We start from the raw sequence: 24,253 nt of genomic DNA, 5'->3' as shown, positions 1-24,253 counted from the left end.
CATCTTTGTGGCCCTCCGCTGGACTCTTTCCAAGAGGTCCCTGTCTTTTTTGTGCTGGGGAGCCCAGAACTGGACACAGTACTCCAGATGAGGTCTTACCAGGGCAGAGTAGAGGAGGAGGATCACCTCCCTCGACCTGCTGGACAAGCTCTTTTTAATGCACCCCAGTATGCCATTGGCCTTTTTGGCCACGAGGGCACACTGCTCGCTCATGGCCAACCTGTCCTCCACCAGGATGCCCAGGTCCCTCTTCGCAGAGCTCCTTTCCAGCAGGTCATCCCCCAGCCTGTATTGGTGCATGCAATTATTCCTCCCTAGACTCAAGACTCTACACTTGCTTTTGTTGAACCTCATCTGGTTTCTTACTGCCCAGGTCTTCAGCCTGTCCAGGTCTCGCTGAATGGCAGCACGTGTCAGCCAATCCTCCCAACTTCGTGTCATCAGCAAACTTGCTGAGAGTGGCCACTCTCCTATCATCAAGGTTGTTGATGAAGATGTTGAACAAGACTGGACCCAGCACAGACTCCTGGGGGACACAACTGGTTACAGATCTCCAGACTCTGCACCACCAACGACGAACATCTGTGCTCTGCCAGTCAGCCAGTTCTCACTGTCAGCCAGTTCTCACTGTCCACTCATCTATCTCACACTTCCTCAGCTTTGTTATAAGGATATCATGGGAGACAGTATCAAATGCCTATCTGAAGTCAAGGTAGACTACATCTACCACTCTCCCCTTAAAATTCCTTAAAATGAAAAAGAGGCCAAAATTTACAGTTTTTCTTTTGTAATTTAGGTTTATGCAAAAAGACTTAATTCCCTGCTTTCTACTTGAATTGTATTTATCAAGCACCTGCTAGCCAGCCATATACAGTTTTGATGCCTAGACACAAGTTTCCAAATTTTGCCATCTACATTTAATACATGCCATTATGTGCCCAGGGGCAAAGCTCTCAGAGGTATTAAAAGTGGCTTGAATTATATAGAAATGTGTTTAAGGATCTGTGTCAAGGTGCCTTGAAATACTGAGACCTGAAGACCATCTGGTTCTATCAAAAGCTAATGTGTTAGACAAGTCAAGCAGTTCTCAAAAATCAGGCCACTTAGAGCCTCAATATGCAACATGCTGAGCAACTCCTGCCCTTCAGGATCAAGCTTCTTTTTAAAAATTTAGGTTTGAAATGTTGGACATAATTAATTTTCTGCTATGATTAGTTTGAGGCCAAACAATGGGATATAGATCACAGATCTAGGCTTTAGCTGGATCCTAAGGACATCCTTACTTTGAAATGTAATATGCCTGAAGAAAAAAGAGTCTCCCACACACTTTGTTCCTTATGAGAATTTAAATATTTAATGTGGGAGAACGTAGAGTTACATTTTAAGCCTGTGTACTGAGTATAGCTATTGAAGCCACACTTATTTCATACTTCTCTGTTAAATTTGTTCTTTAGAAATCCTTTTGATGATTTATTTCTCATGTCAACAGCCATTATAGGGAACAGTACAGAAACATTTCATGTTATTGTTAATTTTTTATTAGAGTTTATTATTTTAAATTGTTACATTGATGCTAAAAAAAAAAAAGCAAAACCCACTTTATTAATCAAAATCCCCAACGCAGCAAATTACAATGTACTATTTCTGCTGAGGTTTTTGTATGTTTTTCTTTTTTTTTTTTTTTTTTTTTTAATGTTTACCCTTTTTCAGGGTTATAAATAATGAATGTTGTTTTTTTGTTTTTTTTTTTTTGTTTTTTTTTTTGTTTTTTTTTGTTTTTTTTTTTTTCTCAGAAGGCCTTTGCAGCAGTCCTGAAATCCTGGAGGTCTGTGGTAAAGGACACTAAATGTAGTATCACCCAGTCTACTATTTGTTTTTGTTGTTTGTTTTTGTAAATAGAGACAATCCTTTACTGGCAGTTTACAATTCTCTCCTCACATACCTAAATGTCTATGTTGTACTAAATTTCATTGTTGCTCTTATCTACCAGAATAGATTTCTTGTTATGAATGTAAACACAAAGCAGCTGTGAATTTTCAGCTGTGGCTAATATTTGTTTGTACTGCTTGGAAAACAGTTATCTGGAATATTCATTGCTTTTGTATATTTCCCATTCACCAGAAATGACAGTCTCCCACTGCTTTGATGGAGATTACACAAAAAATCCGGAAACTTTTCAAATTGTAATTTGCTAAAGCACTTCTACAAGCTCGAGAAAAAAAAAAACAATGAAACAACTCCCCACACACACATATGCAAGCCCCACAGGAGAACGTTTAATTTCCTCACAGAGCTTCCTCCTTTATGCAGCTTGGATCCACAGGTTTCCTTCTTCTTTTGCCTTTTCTTGTGTCTTTGCAATACTGATAGTTGTTCTTACTCCATGTAGTCAAGAACATAGATAACTGGAGTATTTGCCTGTTTATTGAGTATATCTAACTCAAAAAATTAAGGAAAAGGATTCCCTTTTTCTGACCAGAGAAGTTATGTGAGCTGAGAACACCTACTTGTACATTTGTAGCATTCATTCTAGCAAAAAAAAAAGGAAAGAATTTTCTGAGAAGTCTTCTATGATAAAGTTCAGACTTCAACAGAAAGTGTGCAGTAGCTTAACGAGCTAGAACTTATGGCCTGGTTTGTCTTCTTCCTCTAAGATTTCTCTGCCATTACTTTTACTAGTTCAGCTGCAGTGCTTATACTGTTGGTAGTCTACTACAAAGAAGCTACTGCAAGGACAGTAGCAGAATCCAGCTGAAACTTGTCACCATTAACTCTACCAGTGCAATCTACTGGCTCCAGCTTCAAAGGTCAAGCAAGCAGCACTCTCATCCTACAATGGCAGTTCAGTTCTCTAAGTGTCAGACAGTGATGCTCCTTTCCTCTTTGTATCAGAACATACACAGCATAAGCATAAGCAGGGAAATATATGTATATATTTAGTAGCTGCTGAGAGAAGCATCCCTTCTCTGGAGCTAGCTTTGAGAGTATCTAATTTATGAATATTAAGATGCTTTAAAAACTTAGAGCATAATTTGTAATGATGATGCTGTTGACTAAAATAAATTTGAGATTCCAGAAGCAGCAAGAAAATTTCCTAACAGGAAACACCTGAAATAAACAACATAGTGGAATTTCTGCTTAGGCATACCAGTGAATAAACTCATAACTATCTTTTGCTCTGCACGGTTATGCAAAATCTCTGCTGCTGTCATTGTGTACTGATCCCAAGTGGTATGTTGAAAGTGAAACACAGATGAAAAAGAATGTAGGGTGGATGGAGAAAAAAGGTGAGAAAAATACTAAAGAACTTAGCTTGGAGGGACAGAAGGGCTTGACTAGTATTTTTTCTAGATGTCTCGTTTACTGAATGTAAATGCTCCAAGTTGCTCAAAAGAGCTAAGCAAACTTCCCTCCTTTTCAAAGGATTTTAACACATCCCACATGATGCTTTTACAATTTTTTGAATACGGTTTGCTTCCTCTGTATGTTTTAGTAAGAGATTGATGATGTATACAGAACTCCATTAACCTCTTTGCAGTTTCTGGTTCTGTCTTGTGTTTTGTTCAGTTGTGTTATAAATGCCTGGACTTCAAGCAGGCTGCTCCAGGTTATTTTGAAGTCAGCTCCATGCCAGCAGCACCTTCATTCTGCTGCCTCCAAGCAGGTTCATTAAAATCTCTGTGGAGTAGCAAGCTTTTATTTGGCATTAATTCCAGCACAGCTCCTGAAACAGCAGTTTGTGATTGATCTTGAAAGCTGCTTTGGGTTTGGCTTTACTGCAACCCCCCTGGTGCACCTTGTGCCTTCTAACAGTGTTCCCTACAGCCAGCTTTTCAAACAGTTTAAACCTTTGGAAAGCTATTGCTGCTTTAAGCTTCGCTGAGGTTTGTGGGCTGAATGTATTTTTTTTGCAGTTTAACTGTGAGGTTAACAGGGCACAAAGCACTAGTAAGCAATCATTTTCCCCCGGCTCCACAGCTTCTTTCACCAGATTATCTTTCACCTATCAGTAATACTTCTTTTCCTGCACATTTGCATCAATTGACATTTGTTTTCACTTAAGCTGTGCCAGTTTACATAAAATGTTTTCAGTTTTTGTGCTTATGGTCAACACCTCCTTGTGCAATTATTAATTCGAGGGGGAAAAATTAGAGGGAGAAATAATAGTTCACAGTTTACAAACCAAGTATGATTGCAGTTGTTTTATCTCTTTCTCTCCACCTGCCTGCACCTTTGGAAAATTGTTAATACGACTGCAAGTAGTATCACTGTTTGGAGTATCTCCTTAAATTTGCAGAGAAATGAGTGTTCATATTTCTGCCTGACATAAGTAAGTCTTAAATTATAACTATTTTCCAGTGATGAGATGTTTCATCTCTTTTACAGCTTGTCTCAAGGACTTGCATTAGTAGGGGAAGTGCTATATGGTTCTATGTTCTTTTTACTTATAAAATGAAAATTAGTCAGAAAACTAAATTACTATTTTGCTTAAGTCTTGTACAAGTGACATCATTTTATTAGGGAATGACTTCTTCATTTTGGCAACTCTTGTTTTAATGTTAATTATGGCTTTATCTAAAATCTTTACTCTGGGGTAGGACTAAATTGTGCTAAGTTTGTAGAAACATTTAAATTAAAAAAAAAAAAAAGAAAAAAAAAAAAAGAAATACCTGCCCAGATGGTAGTTCCTGATCCAAATATTAAACATGAGACAAAAAAGAAATACCATCACTGTGCAGTCAGACAGACAATATTGGAGAAGGCCACAATACAACTGAGCTTGCTGAGCTTCAACATTGTGAAGACCATAAGACTTATAAAAGTATTTTAAAAATTTTAAGGAAAGGTAACAAGTGTTTCTGAGAGAGGTTTTTTGTTAAGAGGCAAATTTGGTCCAGCATGACAGCTTTCCTTCTCTAAACAGGCAGCAGATGCTGCTAGATTTGCCTATGTAAATGTGTGTTTATGTGGAGGGACAACAGAAGTTAAACTCTGCTTATTACATGTCTTTGATATGATGGATTTTGATGTTTGACAATCCACTGCAGACTGTGTCTGTCTGTGTTCTCCCACACTGTGGTAGATTTCTATTTTAAAGTATTGGTACGAAGATTTTTCTCACTCTTCCTTGTTTCAACAATTTCCACAGACAAATACAAGTTGTTGGGTAACATTTTCTGCAGCCCTGAATTTTTATTGTGGTCACTTTCACTATATGACTTTTAATATATGATAGCCTTGAACAGACTTTTGCAATAGATTACCCTCTCTTTCTTCCTTTGATACCACATGATAACACTTGCCTTGGCTGTGAGAAAAAGTAGGATGTAATAGCAGGTTTTTTTAGATGCTTGATATTGCGTTTGTAATTCTTCCTTTTCTGCAGGTTAGGAACTGCATCCAGCTTTTAGAAAAAGCAAATTAATTCCCATCTCTCAATTCCCAATACTCACCTTTAATTTCATGAATCTGCCATATGTGTCAGTGCTCTGTTTTGCTTCTGCATTCAGGACTCAATAAGGTTTTCAAGCTTTGAAATGCAATACTAATGTTCTCAAAAAATCATCTAAATGCTGTTCTCATTCCCTTGCCTGTTTCTTTTGCACCTTCCTCTTTGACTTGACTATTTTGGGGCCTCTCTTCCAGCCACATTCTGAAACCAGAAAGCATACCAGAAAGCATTTTGATCCCCAAATAATCTTGGTGAAGTCACTAAGATCTTGCAGAGCAGATTGCTATGCACTGTGTTCCAAGACTGGATGATTGCAGCCTTCTCCATGACTATAAAGTAGTTATGCACCAGGCTTTGATTGCATTAAGAACTACTGATGTTCTTCGAAAGTATGTGCTAACTTAACATCCTTTAAAGTTCCCTTCTTTCCTCCTTCTTGCCTTAATTTTCCTCATCAAAGCTTTTCTCTTTTTAATTTTCCTGCATAGTAAGCTATTATCTACAAACACATTGCTATTTCCTGACAGTGAGCAGCCTATATCACAAGCCACCCCTCTACTTAAACAGACCATAAGTGAGAATATTGCCAGTGCTTAGGTATGCTCGTGCACTTGGAGAAAGAGTTATTTTATCTTCCCCAGCAATATTTTCTGATAATGATTGATCCAACATTAAGTTCCTCTCTCTTTTTCTACTTCCATATGATGTTACTTTTCTGTGAAAAGTAACTCTAACTCTCTTTACAACCTCTTCAAATTATTATAGAATTCTGAAGTGAGGAAATATCCTCACTTTTTTTTTTTTTTTTTTTTTTTGTCAGTAACTTGAAAGACCAACAACTGAAGCAGAAACTGTAGTATAAATTCTCCTTCCTACTGTTTACATTGATTATATTTATATGACAAACAATATACATTCACTAAATTAGCTTATTTAATGAGAAAACTATACTATACACTCAATACAGAATGAGAAAAATCAGTAAAGGGAAACTGAGAAACTTTCATTTCTTGTGTGTGTATGTGTGTGTCACAGCATGCATTATTTTTAAAAATAAATTATTCTGTCGACTTTACTGACATACACTGCATAATAGCTCTGCACCTTTGACGTAGTCCTTCAACACATCCTTCTCTCTAAATTGGAGAGGTATGGATTTGAATGATGGACTGTTCAGTGGATTAAGAACTGGTTGTCTGGATGCAGCCAAAGAGTTGCGATCAGTGGTTCTGTGTCAGGGTAGACACAAGTGGTGTCCCTTAGGGGTCGGCCTTGGGACTGGTGCACTTCAAAATCTTCGTCAATGACATAGTCGATGGCATCGAGTGCATCCTCAGCAAGTTTGTGGATGATACCAAGCTGAGCAGTGTGGCTGATATTTTGGAGGGAAGGGAAGCCATCCAGAGGGACCTGGACAGGCTGGAGAAGTGGGCCCTTGTGAACCTAATGAGGTTCAACAGAGCCAAATGCAAGGTGATGCAAACAGGTTGGAGCAATCCCAGGTATTCATAGAAACTGAGAGAAGAACCCCTTGAAAGCAGCCCTGCAGAGAAGGACTTGGAGGTCCTGGTGAATGAGAAACTGGATGTAAGCCAGCAGTGTGTGCTTGCAGCCTAGAAGGCCAACTGTGTTCTGGGCTGCATTAAAAGAGAAGTTGCCAGCAGGAAGATGGAGGTGATAGTCCTCCTCTGCTTAGCTCTTGTGGGGCCCCATCTGGAGTACTGTGTCCAGGTCTGGGGAACCTAGCAAAATAAAGACATGGAGCTCATGGAATGGGTCCAGAGGAGGGCCACTAAGATGATCAGACGACTGGAGCACCTCTGCCATGAAGAAAGGTTGAGGGAACTGGACTTGTTTAGCATGGAGAAGAGAAGGCTCTGGGGAGACATCATTGTGGCCTTCCAGTAATTGAAAGGAGTGTATAAACAGAAGAAGAATGACTGTTTACAAGCATGGATAGTGATAAGACAAGGGGAATGGTTTTAAACTAGACAGGGGAGGTTTTATTTATTTATTTATTTATTTATTTATTTATTTATATTATGAGAAAGTTTTTCACTCAGAGGGTGGTAACACACTGGAACAGGTTGCCCAAGAGGGTTGTGGATGCCCCATCCCTGGAGGCATTAAAGGGCAGGCTGGATGTGGCTCCGGGCAGCCTGGTCTGGTGGTAGGCGACCCTGCACATGACAGCAGGGTGGAAACTAGATGATCTTTGTGGTCCTTTTCAACCCAGGCCATTCTATGATTCTATGATCTTGCTAATAGGCTGTATGTGATGGCAACAGCTGTTCTAAATGATGTCAACTGATATCAGAATGATATCAAATGATGTCAGAAAGAAGTGTTCTAGAAGTGGTGAACCTCTCCTGCTTTTCTCTTGGTATAGTACAGAATCACTCATCAAAACACTTGAAACAAGGCAAAATACCATGTAATCTTAAAATGTTTTTCATATTTTGGCCACAGTGTGCACGTAGCTATAGTATTCAGTTTTGAACAGTGATTTCAAGAAGCTCAATCTACTGCCTAATATCAGCACATTTATGTATTCCGATATGCTACGAAAACAGAAATAAAGTTTTGGAATTTTTATATCACTCAATGACTTTTTGGCAGCAGAAAGGCTATTTGCACATACTATTGGAATCAGAAAATTAGATTTTAACCTCTAATGTCTTTTTAAACATAGCTAGCACATAAGTAAACAGCTGTGCTTATTACAGATCCAGAATGCAATAATAATAATAAAAAAATATAATTGGAAGAAATTCCAGGGCGTTCCCTTGAGATGAATTCTTTAAGCTCCCAGCAAATGAAGCGAGAGTCAGAACTACTAATTCTCCGGAGCTTGGCCCTATAATACCGGCATTTTTGTTCTTTAACGTTTGTCAGTAATATTTAGTACTCAGGAAATGCAGATTGCCAGCTGTTACACATCAACTCACAGCAGTAACATGCTCTGATGTTTAAGTCTTATAATTATTTTTATACAAATGATACTCAGGAAGCTTGAAACTTGACAGTGAATAAACATTGGGACATTCAGCTTAACTTGGTACATCTAGTTGGAAGCTTGATAATGCTGTTTGATAGATCAGAAAATTAAGCTAGATAAGGTGACCAGAAGGGGGGTTTCTTGTATGTTTGTATATTTATATGGCTTACTCTATTCTGCTTGAACTTAATAGCAAATCCTGAGGCATTCTCAACAGCAAGCTGATGGAAATGGCTGAACCTGGGGGTCATATGATTACTTGTGTCCCAACCAGCTCAATCTCAACTCCTGATCTGCTCAATCTTTAACAGTGATGAATCCTTCCTATGTCATTCCTAATTATCTCTTTTTCTTCTCTATTTGTTTAATTTGTTGTGTGTATGTTTAAATATTTTTGTTTATTTGTTTTGTTTTCACCCTGAGTGGAAATAAGTTAGCAAGAAAGACTATTCCAGAAGGGATTTCTTGGGCATGAACAAGTGGAACATCATCTTTTTTAATTCACACTTGCCAGAGATCCAAAAAACAGCCCCCTCCCCCCAAAGAAAACCACACACAAAAAAAGCAGAAATGTTATAACGTTACAAATGCTGTTGTAAATGCACCAGGAAGTTAATGGGACAAGTTCTGAATTGCTTTAGCACGGGTGAAGCTTGACAGACAGGCTTTCCTCAGGCAGCACTCATGGCTTCAGGGAATCAAGCACTCCACTTTGCTGGCTCACAGGATGCCATTTCGAGAGCACATTTTCAACTGATGTTATTATATAGTATTTAAAGAGAAACAGTAAGAATCCCAGATAGGTTGGGACTCCATCTGGACCATGAAAAGTGTATTGCTTAGCAACTAGCTGTTACTGTTTTCTCCATTTTTTTGTTGTTGTAAGTATATCTCCAAACAAGTCTGTCTGGCTTTTTTCTTTCTTTTTATCTTTCTTCTTTTCTTTCTTTTTTTCTTTTTCTTTTTCTTTTTCTTTTTCACAATTTAAAATACAGATAAATAAAGCAGAAAGGCTCCAAAACTCAGAGCTACCTTGTGGCAGAGCTCATGGCAATCCCTATGGGTCCATGCCCACAATAAAGACTACAACACTGCCACTAACCTGCACCATATAAAAAAACACTTTTCTATAAGACTCACCTACCCATGTATAAGTGGGTGATTTTTTTAAATTATTCTAGAAAGTCTATTATGGGAGATAAACTGATGTTGAATCAGTGCAGTAAAAAGAAGCTGTAGAAAATATAGGTTATTTATTTCCAAAGAACTTATAAATCCTGTTTAATTTGCAGTGTAAGATTTTACAGGTTTTTGGAAACATTTTTCACTTCCTTTGGTAGAGAACATACCGTAAGAATCAACTGTGCATTAAGCACTCACATCACACTCTGCCTTCTTCTGTAAAAACCCTCACATTTGAGCCTTTGTGAAAATATTTGTTTTCTTTAACACACATTTCAGAAGATGCCTGGTTAATATTTGAACTACAATTGCTGGAATCTAGCCTGGCTTCTCAGTCTGTTTTTGCAGAATACCAACTGGTATAAGGGTCCATGATCAATTCTGTAATTCATTAAAAAACATACATATAGCCATTATGATGTCAGATTTTTGTCGTTTTTGTGTCTGTGTACATGTATGCTTTTTGCTACATTATATTCATGGTGCATTTATATGTTTCAGGAACTATTTATTTTCTCTATGTCTCAGAGCACTGAGGTAACAGTTATCATACTTTGTCATTTGAACCAAGCTAAGATTTATTAGTGTGTAAGGTCACAATATGAGTACTAGACCCACAGTCTAGTTTTTGTGGGCTAATAAGCTACTGTCTATCAGCTAAGGTACACTGAATGATCGTAATATCCTCTTAGCCTGCAGCAAGTAGAAAGTCAAATGTATTAACGTAAGCCTCCATTAAGGAAAAGTAATGTTATAAATAAGGAAAAGAGGAATTAGTGTTTTGGTGCTTTGTTTTTTTTCTTCTTGTGTTTGCGCTCTAATTTTTCCTCTCACACTGCTGCTGACAATGGTGAACTAATTTTTTTTTATTATTTATTTATTTATTTATTTATTATTTTTTTAGGATCTGAGCCTTCTTCCCATTGCAGTCTTCTTATTTTTAACATGCAAGACAGCTACTCCAGCACGGACATAAAATTAGTTTTGCTCAATGGGTTTCTTGTCATGCATGTGCAAAAAGCTTCATTTGCCTCCAATTTAAATTTTTGTTTTCCTCTGGTGACTCATTTTGCTGCATCTGTGTTTATTCTATAACCTGTGGATAAGGCATGTTTTCCTAGCTGGGAGCTGGCTGGGCTTTTGCTGATGACTGCCATGTGTTGGTTTAGTCTTGCATGCTATTCTGTCTTGATTTCCCTGAAGCCCTCACTGTCAGCATTTCCCCAGGGTGTTCCATGAAACTCTTCTGGGAAGTTCTTCAGGTAAAGCTCCTCTGTGGTACTGTGAGAGACATCACAGATGCTTGTCCCTTGTAATAATGTTTATTTCTCTCTAAAAATTATGCATACTTCACTTGTCTCTGTGATAGATTATTTATTATTATAGTTTGTCTTTTGCTTTACAGATTTTATTTTGGTCACAGCAGCTAATAGTAAGAGACATATGCTGGAAACACTAATGAGAAGAAAGATGTTGAGTGATAACTTTCTAAGCTGCTAATAGTATGAGTTTGAGAACTTTTTCTCTATGAGAGATTAAACTTTGTTCATGTCTGTGTGTATTGAAGTTGTACTTCTAATTAACTGTAATTCACTGTAAATATTACTCTTTCTACAATAATAGTACCAATAAAAAGAACCAACAAAAAAGAAAATGTAAGATGCTTTAGTACAGTTTAAGCTTTCTGTGGTATCCTCCATTCACCTCTCTCACTGTTTCCATTTATCCACATTATGATCTAGGTGTATGTGTATATAGTTACCAGGTGTGCTTGAATTTTGCAGATTGTTTAAAATACATCACACTGGTAGGCTTGTTGTTATAAAAGTTTATAAGGGTCTACAGCTTACATAAAATTTGGGAAAGTCTTCTGAGGTTGTTAATAATACATGAAATTTAACTTCAGCGTAGTAGATATGAATATCTCTTCAGCAGAAAGATTGAAGGGTTTGTATTTTGGAAAAGGTGGAAAACCTTGACCAGGATTAATGCAGTGAAGGGTGTGCACAGCTGACATAAAATTACAAATGTCTCTAATAGATCAACCAGTATTGATGAAATAGAAACACCTAATGAGCAAGAAATAAAACTAGGTCAATTTCCTAAGACAGGTAAGTGTTACTATGTTTCCAAAGCTGCACCCATGAAGTAGATCTTGATAAAGTACAACTAATGGGTTTGTGAAACCGTTTTAACACACAAGTAATTTGGAAAGAAAGAATAACTTCTTTCTATCGAGAGCTGAATGGTTAGAAATACATCTGAGCTGAAAGTTTAGCGTGAGAACAGGGAAATCTTAGTGTTGGGTAAAGAAAATTAGAGTTGAATTATTATGGTCTGTCCTTGGACTGTGGTTTTTCTTGCCTTCATCCATCTTTTCTCATAGTGGTTTCTCAAGAAACAATACCTGCAGTTCAGCCATTGGTAAAAAAAGCTCTTATATATCTTGGTAATACTGAAGGTATTTATTTTGATTGTGACAAAGCTGACTCCTATTCTGTATATTTCTGTGGGCAAATAGAAGGCCTGATCTCTCCTGAGCAGATGAAACAGTCTTAGAAATTGATGGGGACTTCACAAAAACAAAGACTGCAAGATTGACCTTATGTCTTGTTATACTATCAGCTTGGAAATAAGTAAGTTTAGGCTTCAGCTTCTTGATACCTAGACGTGTGATTTTCACTATTAATTGGCTGTTGGGAGACAGCAGAGAGAAAAACGTTCTGTCAGGAAGTATGTGTGGTCTATGAGATGAAATGGTTATTGTACCAAGTACTTCTTGATATTAGAATGTGAAAATCTTTGCCACTTGACATTTGCCCAGGAAGGCACAGTCCATTTGTCTTTTTAGAGTACTGTAAAGGCACTGCAACTTCATTTTATTACTCATGCAGTCAAGATACAGTGCTTGTTTGAGAAAGCTTTCTGTTTTCCCTATAGGCTTGGAAAGGGCTCCTTGTCAAAGACTGCTTCCCTCAACCCACAACTCTAGTGAAGAATTCGGATTAACAACAGCACTTGTACAGTGGAACAATGTGGAACAATGAAAATGCTCTTTAAGTGGTGGCTTCTAGTGAATGATATGAGACACAAAGAACAGATCCTCCTTTGAACTTATTACAGAAATAAAATTATGCAAAAAAAAAAAAATTGTCTGTATAGTGCATCATAAGAATTAGAGGAAGCTTCATGTGTACTTTCTGTCTGTCTCTTTTTTTTTTTTTTTTTTAACCGTGAAAATTTTGTGGAAGTCTGGGTCATACAGGACCTGCTTCTATCAATCAAGGTTATACTATTTAGGTGGAAAAGCAGACATTTAATTGGTTTTTGGAGCATGATGTTACAGATTTGATCTCATGGTAGACTGACTGACTTGTCTCTTCTTAGCATCTTCTCCTTTATTAGAGACTACTTGTGGCTTTGTCTCCCCCTTTGTTAATAATACATTTCAGGATAAGGTGGAATAAAATGCAAATTATTTGTACACTTGGCATCTAAATCTGGGTTTTGTTCATTGGCAATAGCTACAGCTGTTGGCTTACCTTCATAACCAGACATCAGTCAAGGGCAAAGAGGAGGCAAGTCAGGAACTCAGGAAAAAGCCAGTGACAAACAGGTCTGTAACTCTGAAAGTAATTTGTCTTGAAACTGTCCTAATATTTTGGGAATTTTATTTCAAGGACATGAAAGTGTACAATGAATGATCATGCTAATATATTGTAGTTAACTGTCTCTGTAAAGGCACTTTTCATTAGGTGGTACAACATTGGATCTGGTTGGTTTTATATACAGTATTTTCCCTATGAAGCAGGAAGAGTTAGGGAACAGAAAAAAATAAAAAATTAGAAAACACACCAAGAAGCTTGATTGTAGTGAATTCTCATACTTCTATCTACAGGTCATATCCTGGGCTTGTTATAATCCATAACAGAAAGCCTTTCAGAGCCAGGCAGCTTAGCTACAGCAAGTAATTCACAACCTGAAAGGTACAAGTCTCCCAGTGAGGGCTGCATAGCTGTTTGGCAATACCTTCCAGAGTTTTTAGAGTTGGACTTATGTGATGCCATATTTAAAATTTTCTTCTGCTGGAATAAGTAGGACAATTTTGCAGATACTTTGTGCATTAGATTACCACTTACTCTCAGGAAAGGAAAGGTAGTTTCCTATAAAGTACATTTTCCTATGAATTTCAAAAGCATCAATGTTAAATACTGCTGGTATGAAATTGAAGACTAAAACATTTTGGAAATATACATATGCTCTTTTTTACCTCTCACCCTTATCTAAAATATGAAGATGTGTGGAGAGATGCTTTTGCTTACTCAGACATGTTAAGACCCTACAGATGGTTAGAAATTGAGAAAAATATGACATGTATAAATGTGGCAGGATCTAGTTAAGGAAAAAAAACTTTTATGCAACTGTCATTTTTTTCTCTTATGTGAGAAATATTATATGCTGTTGTGAATCATTATTGAAACTTGATGAGTATGGCTTATCATAGTGAGAAAAAGTTGAAATGCTTATTCCTGCAGCTTTAAACAGTCTCAGTGACCCATATAGCTGTATGTTCTTCCCCTCTTTCTGTTTAAAATTTAAATAGTTTTCTTCTGACTAGTAGTATGTGAAGAAATGTTAAAGCAGAAGAAGAAATCAATCAAAGTCTTTAAATTTTTCTGATATAATGGACTAATTCAGTGTCACGGGTTTGCACTTCGCAACATCTAACATTAAATAGATTTGTCAGCAGCTGGAATTCATTATAAGGTTACAGGTTATAAGGAATTTAGACCCACTAGTCCTCTCTACCACCATTAAGTTGCTGTTTAGCAGTTGGAGCCACAGTACTGCAGAAACCTAAACTTTAGTAAAACAAGATCTTTTATGTTTTTAGGTATGAGAAATATCAAGCTATGGTTTAAAAAAAAAAAAAAAAAAAAAGCACTGATTGAGATCTAGTCAAGCTCTTTATCAGATTTGAAGCTGAACTCTGGGACTATAATTTTCAGTATCCTTTCAGGTGAGTGTCTGCATCCTCTTTCAGAGTGTGGCAAACCTGTAGAGTGTAATGACCTTAGATGTTCTCAATTGATGAAACTGTTTGGCTGGAACTGCTCTGGAAGTTGCACAGAGGCTTGCTACAAAATAAGCAAGTTCTGATTTAGGTAAACATAAGTGCAGATTTGATTGGTAAAACTGCTATAAAGGAGCATAAGGCACTCAGGAGTGAAATAGGTGTAGAAAATGGGCTGGATTGTTTGGTTTTTCACTGCCTTTGTTTTCTGTGCCTGATAACTACAAGCTGTCTTAAAACTACTCAGTGCATTTCATTAATTTTAACTTTTATTTTCTGTTGTTAAAGTTTTGTTGTTTTTTTTCCTCCCTGGTGAAAAGTCTTTCAAGGATCTCAGAACTAGATGTTGAGTAATCAGGGCATAGATGTTTGTGTATGTCTAGATAAGTTGTGATGTGTAGGTGACTAGTGGGAACATAGACACTTGTCAGGATTATGGTAGCTTCTAGATGTTTGTCTCTACCTGCTTAACTTCAGAATGTTAGGCTTAATTTTGGCTATTCTGCAGTGCTGCAGAGGAGAAAACAGTAGTTCCCACTGAAGTATTATACTTCTCTAAAGATTAGACTTCATAGCCTATATTCGCTTGTCAGTAGCTAATATCTTCATAGAGGTATCTTTGGAAGCAGTTGTTTTGTTCTGACATAAATGTCTATTCTATATTCATGCAAATAAATTAAAAACAAACAAACAGCCTCCAGGATTCTAGGCAGACAAGCTTTTGATGTTTTTTATGACTCAGAAATTAATTAGGGTATCAAGACTTTAGCATAATTATAAATGAAAAAGCATTACTCTACTGCCACACCAAGTAAAGATAGTTTCATTTTCATGTACTCCCAATAACACCTGAAATGTAGCATGATGCACTTAAAATGTCTACCTTGATGTACTAGAGGAGAAACAACAGTATAGTCGAGATTATCTTTGCTTTTATGGCTTATAACAAACAGGTAATGATATAATAATTGGAGGGCATTCTCTGGTCTGCACTGTAGAAACCTTAGCACCATGAGGGCCAGAAAGAAAATTGCTGGACACATATCTGTCATCACGAATAATTAATAAAATGAGTAGGTTTTTTGACAGCATGGTTCTTCTCTAATTGTGATTGTTTTATTTATGCAGGCTATAAATAATGCTGAATATGGCATGCTACCTGGCTTTGGTCTCCTCACTTCTATGAGGGCTTTTTCCTAGTTTTTCTTTTTTCATGCCTTGTATTCACGTTTGAATTGCAAGATGTTTGCAGAAAGAAGTAATGTAACCATAAGAATTAGAATATCAAGTGCTTGAGTAGGCACTTCCCAACATCTTTAAATGCTTTGGAACTGGAAAAAGAATAGAGGTTTGAAAAGAAATTGAGACTATAATAGTAGTGCTAAGAAGTTGCTGGTGGTAGGTTTATTTCCAAATGAGTTACATTTGTTTCTTGTCTTTCTTCCCTTCTTTAGCTGCTCTACAGCTTATGAGTAAAATCAAAGTTAGGGTCTCAAGAAACAGATGCTCACAACTGATCGTCATCTTACTGTAAGGTAACTCTCCTCAAAATCTGAGAAATTGATGTGTCTTTAGTTGTTGTGATTCTTCCCAAGGCTGCATGCAGATTAGTTACCAAGATAGCACTATATGTTTGAGATGAAAAGAAAAAATAAGCTAATTGTGAATGTTCACTAATTTATTTTTGTCATGACATTATTCTGTTTTTCTCAAAGTGCATACCATTTTTGTGAAGAAAGGATGTGGTGTTGTTGTTTTTTTAAATAGGCTTTCTGTGCTATCTCTGTGCTTTGAAAGGAGTTGTCATCTTTTATTTTAACCATTCTTCTGGTTAAAAGCAAATACTAGTAATTCCCACCAGTGCTTTATCGATAAAAGGTAATACAAGGAATCTTGCAGAAAAACATTTTCCAGGTTGTTAGTGAAAAGAATTGTGGATTAGGCAGTACTCTGCTCTATTGTTTAATTTCTCCTTTTTGAAATGGATGTTATCAAAAGCAGCTGGCTAATTTGTTGAAATAATATGGAATAGTATTATTTTATGACAACAAACAACAAACTATCTAACTAGTAACTAGTTAAAAGTTACTGTTAAAGCTGGGAGGAGCCTTCAGCTCAAGCAGATTCAGATCAAGCAGTGCCTATGGTGCTGATGATCCCTGACCTGTTTAAACTAGTACTCTGCTGCTGTGTGTTTAAAAATTGTGTAACTCTTAGCTGAGGAGCCTTGATTCAATTGTTTTACCACTAACGATTTCTGTCTTTTAAAATGAGTTTAATTTTGTACATGGTGAAACACATACCTAAGCATATTTATTATACAGAATACCAACAAATATAATATAAACTTGAAAACAGGATATGGAAGAGGGGATGATTCCCTCCAAAAGCATGGAAGTGTAAGACAATCCTGAAAATGTGGAGCTTTTCTACCCAGTTTATTATAAAACCATAGGGAAGCAGGAAAAATACATCATAAAATGTTTCTAAACGTGGAGGATGCCAGCAGCATTACATTTAGAAATGAAGTTTCTAAAAAGAAAACACCTTCCACTGCCCTCTGCTGCCTACAGGCAGTGTAGTGAAGCTAGTCCTGCTCAATTGCATGTGCCTTTCTCAAAGCCCTGTGCTGGGGAAATGGTGCTAGTTATGAATGAATGGAACTGTGAAGGTGAGTCATACTTTGAGGATAACTTTTTACTGAAGGTGCTACTATAATATCTAAAAGCTTTTCTCTGTGATCACCTGAAACGAGGCGCAGAGCATTGCCAGATGTAAAAAGCTTTTTCAAGTCATCTCTGATTGCTGGTTATATTCAGTGCTTAATGTTGGTGTACTGTTCTTGTACTTCTGCTGCTTGGAGACATGTGAATTTTGGACTTCTAGAAAAATATGAGATGCTGTTCTGGCCTATTTGTATTACATAATTTCAGTTTAATTCCAATCACTAAGGAAAAAATGAAATAAAAACAAAAGCACAGGTCTTAGAAGTTTGCACTGGCTTTTAGAGAACATCATGATAAAACTTTAGAGACTAGAGGGATAAGTAGATTTTTACATTACAAGTAACTTCAAGCCCTTAAAGCTCTATACTCTTTTGGGATCACAGTAGTCATTAGGGTACCTTAGCTTGAAGGTACTATAACTTTCTTTTATGGGCAACTCTATCATTAGCAGGGCTTTGGATACGATGTGGCAGAAACAAAACTTCTGCTTGCTTACTATACCATGCTGGGAACCCTCCGTTATCCATCCAAGGAGTAAATCATCTCCCTGTAAACATCTTTTTACACTCTGTACCTAGTACTATGTTAACAGAAACAGTGTTATTACAGCAGAAGTTAGGGCTGACTCAAGTACCTCAGAACAGAGCACCAAAATAATTAAGTCAGCATTGTAGGAATTATAGCCCAATGTACTACTTCCACACATTGATTTTTAACCTTTCTAATATTACACAGCGATCTTGTTTCCTCAGCTTTTATAACTTCACTCTGCCTTAATTTAGAGATGAAATGGCTGTGTCTTGTACTTTCTGTGAAGAAACATAACTGGATGCTATGTGTAAATACAGTGATATTGTCAGGTACCAGATACATTCTTCACCTTCGTAAAAGCCAGCAACTCTTCAGAGTTGAGCTAATATTACAGGCCAAGTAATGATTCTAGGTCAGCAGATGTACTTCAGTAAATATCACTTGGTTAGCACAGATCCCAGAAGTAAGTTAATCACAGTGAGGATGTTTCTGGGTAAGTTTTTTTTTCTTACCTCGTCCTGAGCTTTTTGCAGTGTGGTTGAAAATGGCCTTATTGTTCAGGTGTAATGTTGTATGGATGAACTGATGGTATGCAGCCCTTATGAGGACTGAATATTGTGTAACTGCATTAGGCATTCTTGTTACCCACAAGGAAAGTGAATTATGAGGTGGTGTCTCAATCTGGTAGCTAGAAGTTTTCCTCAAGCTATTGTTCTCAGTGACAGTGCTCCCATCCAGACTGCTAGCAGGCAGCAGTCTCCTTCTGTTTCGTGTTCAGTATTACAAGTGGTCTTTGGGGTTTCTTGGATGTTGCTGCAGTACAACCTGTCTAACTGGCATCCGGAGCTGCATCCGAGCCTGCCTCTCCCTCCTGTAGATTTAAAGTACTCTTGGCACTTAAGCATGAACATGTGGGATCTCCTGTAGGAAAGCATGTGCCCATGATCTGCTGAGTTCAGAGGACTTTATGTTGGAGAAAAAGTCTGGAAGGTGGTTATGACTACACATTGTGAATGCACCCGAGGGTCAGGACATAGATGGAAAATGTAGCTATCCGGGTTATTGCACCTGTGGTCTACAATATGTTCAATTTATTGACTGAAGGCATAATTTTTTATGAAATTGTTGTCTAGCCTGTGCTTTTTTAAATCAGGTCAATGATCACAGTTAAATGTAGCTGGAAGGAAAGCAGCATATGAAAGTTGGTCTGATTTTAGCAAGAAGCTTTGTAAAAGAAGCTGTGCCAAGATTGTAGCCTGCATAGTTCTGAATGTGTCCATAGATGGAGTGCTTACGAAAATGCAGGTATCACTCATTATGAAAGGTGACCTTGCCAGCACAGGTAAACCAAAAGAACATCCCTGTAGCAAAATGATTTGTTGGCCTATCCTGGAGGGGTAAGAGTTCTGTATGGCTATATCCTTTGTGTTGAAAACATTGTTATGTTCTAATAGTTCCAGCACATCCTTTAAAAACAAACAAACAAAAACCAAACAAACAACAAAAAAAACCTGTTTCATTATCTTGATAAAGGGGAGATTTCAGGGGGTTTCACTCTGGCTTCTTGACTCTTCTATTCGTTGCATGCCTGATGCCAAATTTTGAATATCTAATAGCAAACCTTAAACTAAATGAGGTAAGACTGTACATCATTGTCTGCTCCTTAATTTACACTGATACTTTTAGTTTGTATTAGAATTCGGAATGTGCTGTAGCTTTCAGGATCAGTGACTATAGAAGAATTACATTTAAGACTGTTTCATTCAGCACCTAAGTGTTGACAATGTTGACAAAGAAAAGTTTTGCAAGTAGCCATTTGTTTCTTTGGGAGAAAGATCAATTCTAAATGCATCTGACTATTGACTTAATTAGCCACGAGCTAATGGTTATTGTAGTCAGTTATGTCCATTTCTATTAAATGGGTGCAGTTAATTTAGAATTATTCAGCTTGCAAAATAACCGCCCGCTCTGTAAACAATTACAGTACAATTATGATTATATCTTTCTAGTATCCATTTGATCACTGAAAATGCAGTTCTATAAATTAATTTAAATACTCTTCACAATACATTTGCAAAGCATAATTAATTAATACTTAGTGCATGTTCTTTCAATTGGGTATAGAAACAGCCTGCTGATTATTCCATCTTTGCCATTCTTGTAGGAGAGATGACAGTAGAAGATATCACTTTTTATTTGACATAAAAACAGATGATGTGAGACTAGCTGCTTGTAAAGTGTTGAAAGTTGACAATTTCACATCCTCATTTTTCAGAAGAGGATTGCAAATTAACAATTATTTTCACAGATAAATTCATTCCTATGTAGATTGTCATGAAGTTGCCAAATTGCATTCTTAACCAAATTCAAACTAATAGTTTGGATCAGTGTTAGTCAAAGAATATGTTACTCTTAATTGAGAATGAACTGGATATCTTTCTTTGCAATATCAGGACAAAGTATTATATTGCATTTGTAGACAGGGAATAATTCCACTAAGATCAGTGTTAAGAAAATCATATTCTGTTAAGTACCACAGAGTAATATTTTTTCATTTCTATTTAATTAATACAAGAAGATAAGAAAGTCTGCATGATATTATTAGTTTTCAATTATATTATTTTTGATAGACTGCTATAGAGATGAGACTAGAACAAATACTACTAGGAGATTTCATGTGGCCAAAGATTTGTTTGAGACATATGTCTACCCTATAACCCTAATATGGAGGGTCAATAAGGAGCAGACTTAAGATACAATGCTTTAATACTCTGTTGATAAATTTTTTTGACTATATAGCTCTAAGCTACCTCTGCCATGTGTCATAGCTATGGACTTTTGGTCAAGCAGAGGTTTCCTCCAACTTTGTGATGGAACCTGTGAGAAGTATTTAAGGGGAACTGCAATTATTTCAATCTCCCAATAACATTTCCAATTGGAAGCACACAGAGCCTCAAGGGAAAGTGGCATTGCATATGCTGCTCTAAACCTTCTGTTCCTGTCAGTTACACAAAGCTCTGATTCTGATTCAGTGGACAAACTTAAGTGAGAAGTCATGAAAGAAAATAATGTTTCAAAGATTGAAGCCCTTAGAAAGTGCTCTGTTTTATGCTAGTATTATTAATTTAGTAAAAACAGAGTCTATGGAAATTGTGCATGTTTTCTGCTAAGCCTCAGGTTACAGTTTAGCCTGCAGAAGAGAAGATAGAGAGGGGATTTAATCAGTGCTTGTAGATGTCTAATGGGTGGGAATCATATAGACGGAGCCAGGCTCCTTTTGGTGGTGCCCAGAAACAGGACAAGGGATGATAGACACAAACTGGAACACAAGAAGTTTGAAAGAACATGAGAATAATCTTCACTGTGAGGGTGACAAAGAACTGAAATAGGCTGCACAGAGAAGCTGTATAGTCTTTTTCTCTGGATATATTCAAAACATACCTGGACGCTACACTTTCCTGTGAAGTATACTGTAGGGGACCTGCTTTAGAAGGAGGGCTGGATTAGATGAACTCTGGAGGTTCTTTCCTACTCCTACAATTCTGTGAAGTGTTTTATTTATTTATTTATTTATTTATTTATTAAAATAAAGTAACCTAAAATTTTTTATTTACTCTAGTGGACATTCTTGCACTGTGGTTTTGTTTTGATTTAATTTTCTTTTTCTTGCAATCTGGTTGTATGTTATTTACATGCCTGAAATCCTCAGACATTTTTCTGAGTCCTACTAAATAATGTGCTCAGGAAGGACAAGGCAAGCTTTAGGGAAAGCTGCATTTAATAGAAGAAAGGGCCAGTTGCTGTCTTTTGTGATTTGATGACTATTCTGGGAACTTGCTGTACTTTTCTATATTTGCCTATGTTGCTACTTTGTGCCAAAGCTGTTTGTTTTCTAGTTTGTTGTGATTAGTAGTGTCTTTACTACAGTCTATTTGCAGATACTTGGTATATAGAAAGACACTGATGTGTACTGGAAACAAAATATATATTCACAAGAGCTTAGCTTTTTTCTTGGTAGGAGAAAAGGTATTGAGGGAGAATTAAGTCAAAGAATTGGAAATGATTTCTTAATAGATATTAAGAAATCACAACACAAGCATTTCTGCTTGTGCTTACAGCACTGCCTGGATGGTATAGCTACAGAGACTGGGAAGTGAAAACAGTTTTTTGGGTTTTTTTGTTTTGTTTTGTTTTTTGTTTTGTTTTGTTTCTTTATAGCCAGATATAAAGTAGTCTTAAATGCCTGAAAGGAAAAATTTTAGAGCTAGATCTGTGCTGTGTAATATTTGCTGCACAGCTGCATATTAAGACCTTCCAGAAGAGGCTATAAGGGGTCCACAGTCAAATGGCAAACAAGCTCAGATGGGTGGTCAGAAGTTCTGGATACTGCTCTGCTAACTAATTTTACACTAAAATTTGGAAAAAAAGTATGTATGTATGTGTATATAGTATGCATATGCATGCATTTATATAGCATGGGTTCAAGTAAGCTTCTATTTATACACTTACATGTATATTAAAATAGAACACATGGTTTAGGAAGAAAGGAGACCATGTTCCAACCACAATGGAGGATGCTATATAATACAGTGGAGCATGAATAGCATTAAGCTAGGTCTGTCTCTGAAAGTCTAACAATACCATGTCCGTTTCCTGAGTTAGGCTCCTTATGACTAGTTCTTTCTATAAGAGGAAACACTGTTGCAATTACCAGAACCAGCACCTGGTTAAGAGGAAAAATAAGCATTGATCAGGTCGTTGCAGACAGCTCCTTCTCCACACGGTTTGAGGCTGGAGCAGCTAACATGCATGCATGGTGCCTGCACAGAGCTGGGCCTGGTGACCCAGGGAAGGGAAGTTCACAGTGATTGCTGGCACAATTTGTTACATTAACTAGTCTGAAGGTCTTGAAGCTCATTTTCTACTTTTTTTTTTTTTTTTTTTTTTTTTTTTTTTTTTAAGTTCTTAGCTCTTCTGCATACCTGGTGAGCTAAACCTTGGCCTTTAACACTGAGTTTGATATCCTAAGCAGTCAGATGTTTCCACACTCAGGCAGTATTAGTACAATTAACTTTCTTGTTAAAACAAAGGTAGCAATTCAACAGGTGATACTCATGTTGTAAATTGCTTTACTTTCAGCACTACAAGTGAGGAAAACTAAAGCCAGTTCCATTACATCAAGCTCAGTTCCAGGCTATTAGATCACACTATCAGGTTTTTCTTCCCCTGTGGATAAATAATGATGAGGTAGTGTTATTTGAGTGCAGGGTTATAATTAAGGGTCTTTCATAGGCAGGTGTGTTGTTTGCATACTGTTCAGAGCCTTGCCAATACTCTGTGACGGATCTGCTTTCTGTCAGGATTTCCAAGGGGTGAGGTTTTCATCAGAAAGCTAATTTGTGGGTGTTATTGAATATGCACAGAATGTAGTAATACTAGGTACAGATAGTGTTTTTTTGTTTTGTTTTGTTTTTTAAATCATGGTGTCCTGTTGCAACTGTTGCAATTATAAATGCTAGATCAGTGCACTGTTCTGGTTTCCTCCCACCACACAGGGGCATTCTGAGCTCCTGGCATTTTTTCATTTCAGCCTGAAATCCTCTGTGCTTCCTTTGTGCTTAAAAACTATGACTTCAATGACTTTTCTCTTCTGCTTCTTAAGAGGCTCAGTTATTCTAGCTGTCATTTTACTTCACTGTTATTAATGGTAGAAATGTGATTATATTTTTTTCTCAGAAATTCTTTTAAGTTTAGAAGCTTAAACTCGTTGTCACTTCTTAAATCTATGTAGAAACTCAGCTTGATGGTCAGTGCTTTCATTACTATAAGTCTGCCAATACTTTCTAGAGGACATCAATAGTAGATTTCAAGATAAACGTCTCAACTATTCCAAGATTTTTACTTACATGTTCAGTTACAAGTATATCAATACCAGCACAGTAATTCTGTCAGAACTATCATTTTTTCATATTTCTCAGAAAAACTGTTTGGTGTCCCCTCCCCTGACCTCCCTGTTGCACAAAAAAAAAAAAAAAAAAAAAAAAAAGTAATGTTTCTCATGAAGAATAATTGTGATCAAATGTTTGAAAATATTTTTAAAGTACGTTGAAATGAGGGTACAGACCTGTTACAAAATGTTTGATGTTTGATATCCAGTATGTGTGCATTTCTACACAGTGTTTTTTGTTTAGATTGACTCTTCCTTCCATAAAATTAATAGGAAGAAGAACTTGGAAAGAACAATCTCTCCTTGGAGATGAGCTCTAGTTTGTTATTACACAAGGAGGTGA

This window comes from Tympanuchus pallidicinctus, unplaced genomic scaffold (genome assembly GCF_026119805.1).
Source record: "Tympanuchus pallidicinctus isolate F22 unplaced genomic scaffold, pur_lepc_1.0 scaffold2, whole genome shotgun sequence".
In the NCBI taxonomy this organism is placed as follows: domain Eukaryota; kingdom Metazoa; phylum Chordata; class Aves; order Galliformes; family Phasianidae; genus Tympanuchus; species Tympanuchus pallidicinctus.
Note: the sequence above shows the minus strand (reverse complement) of the source record.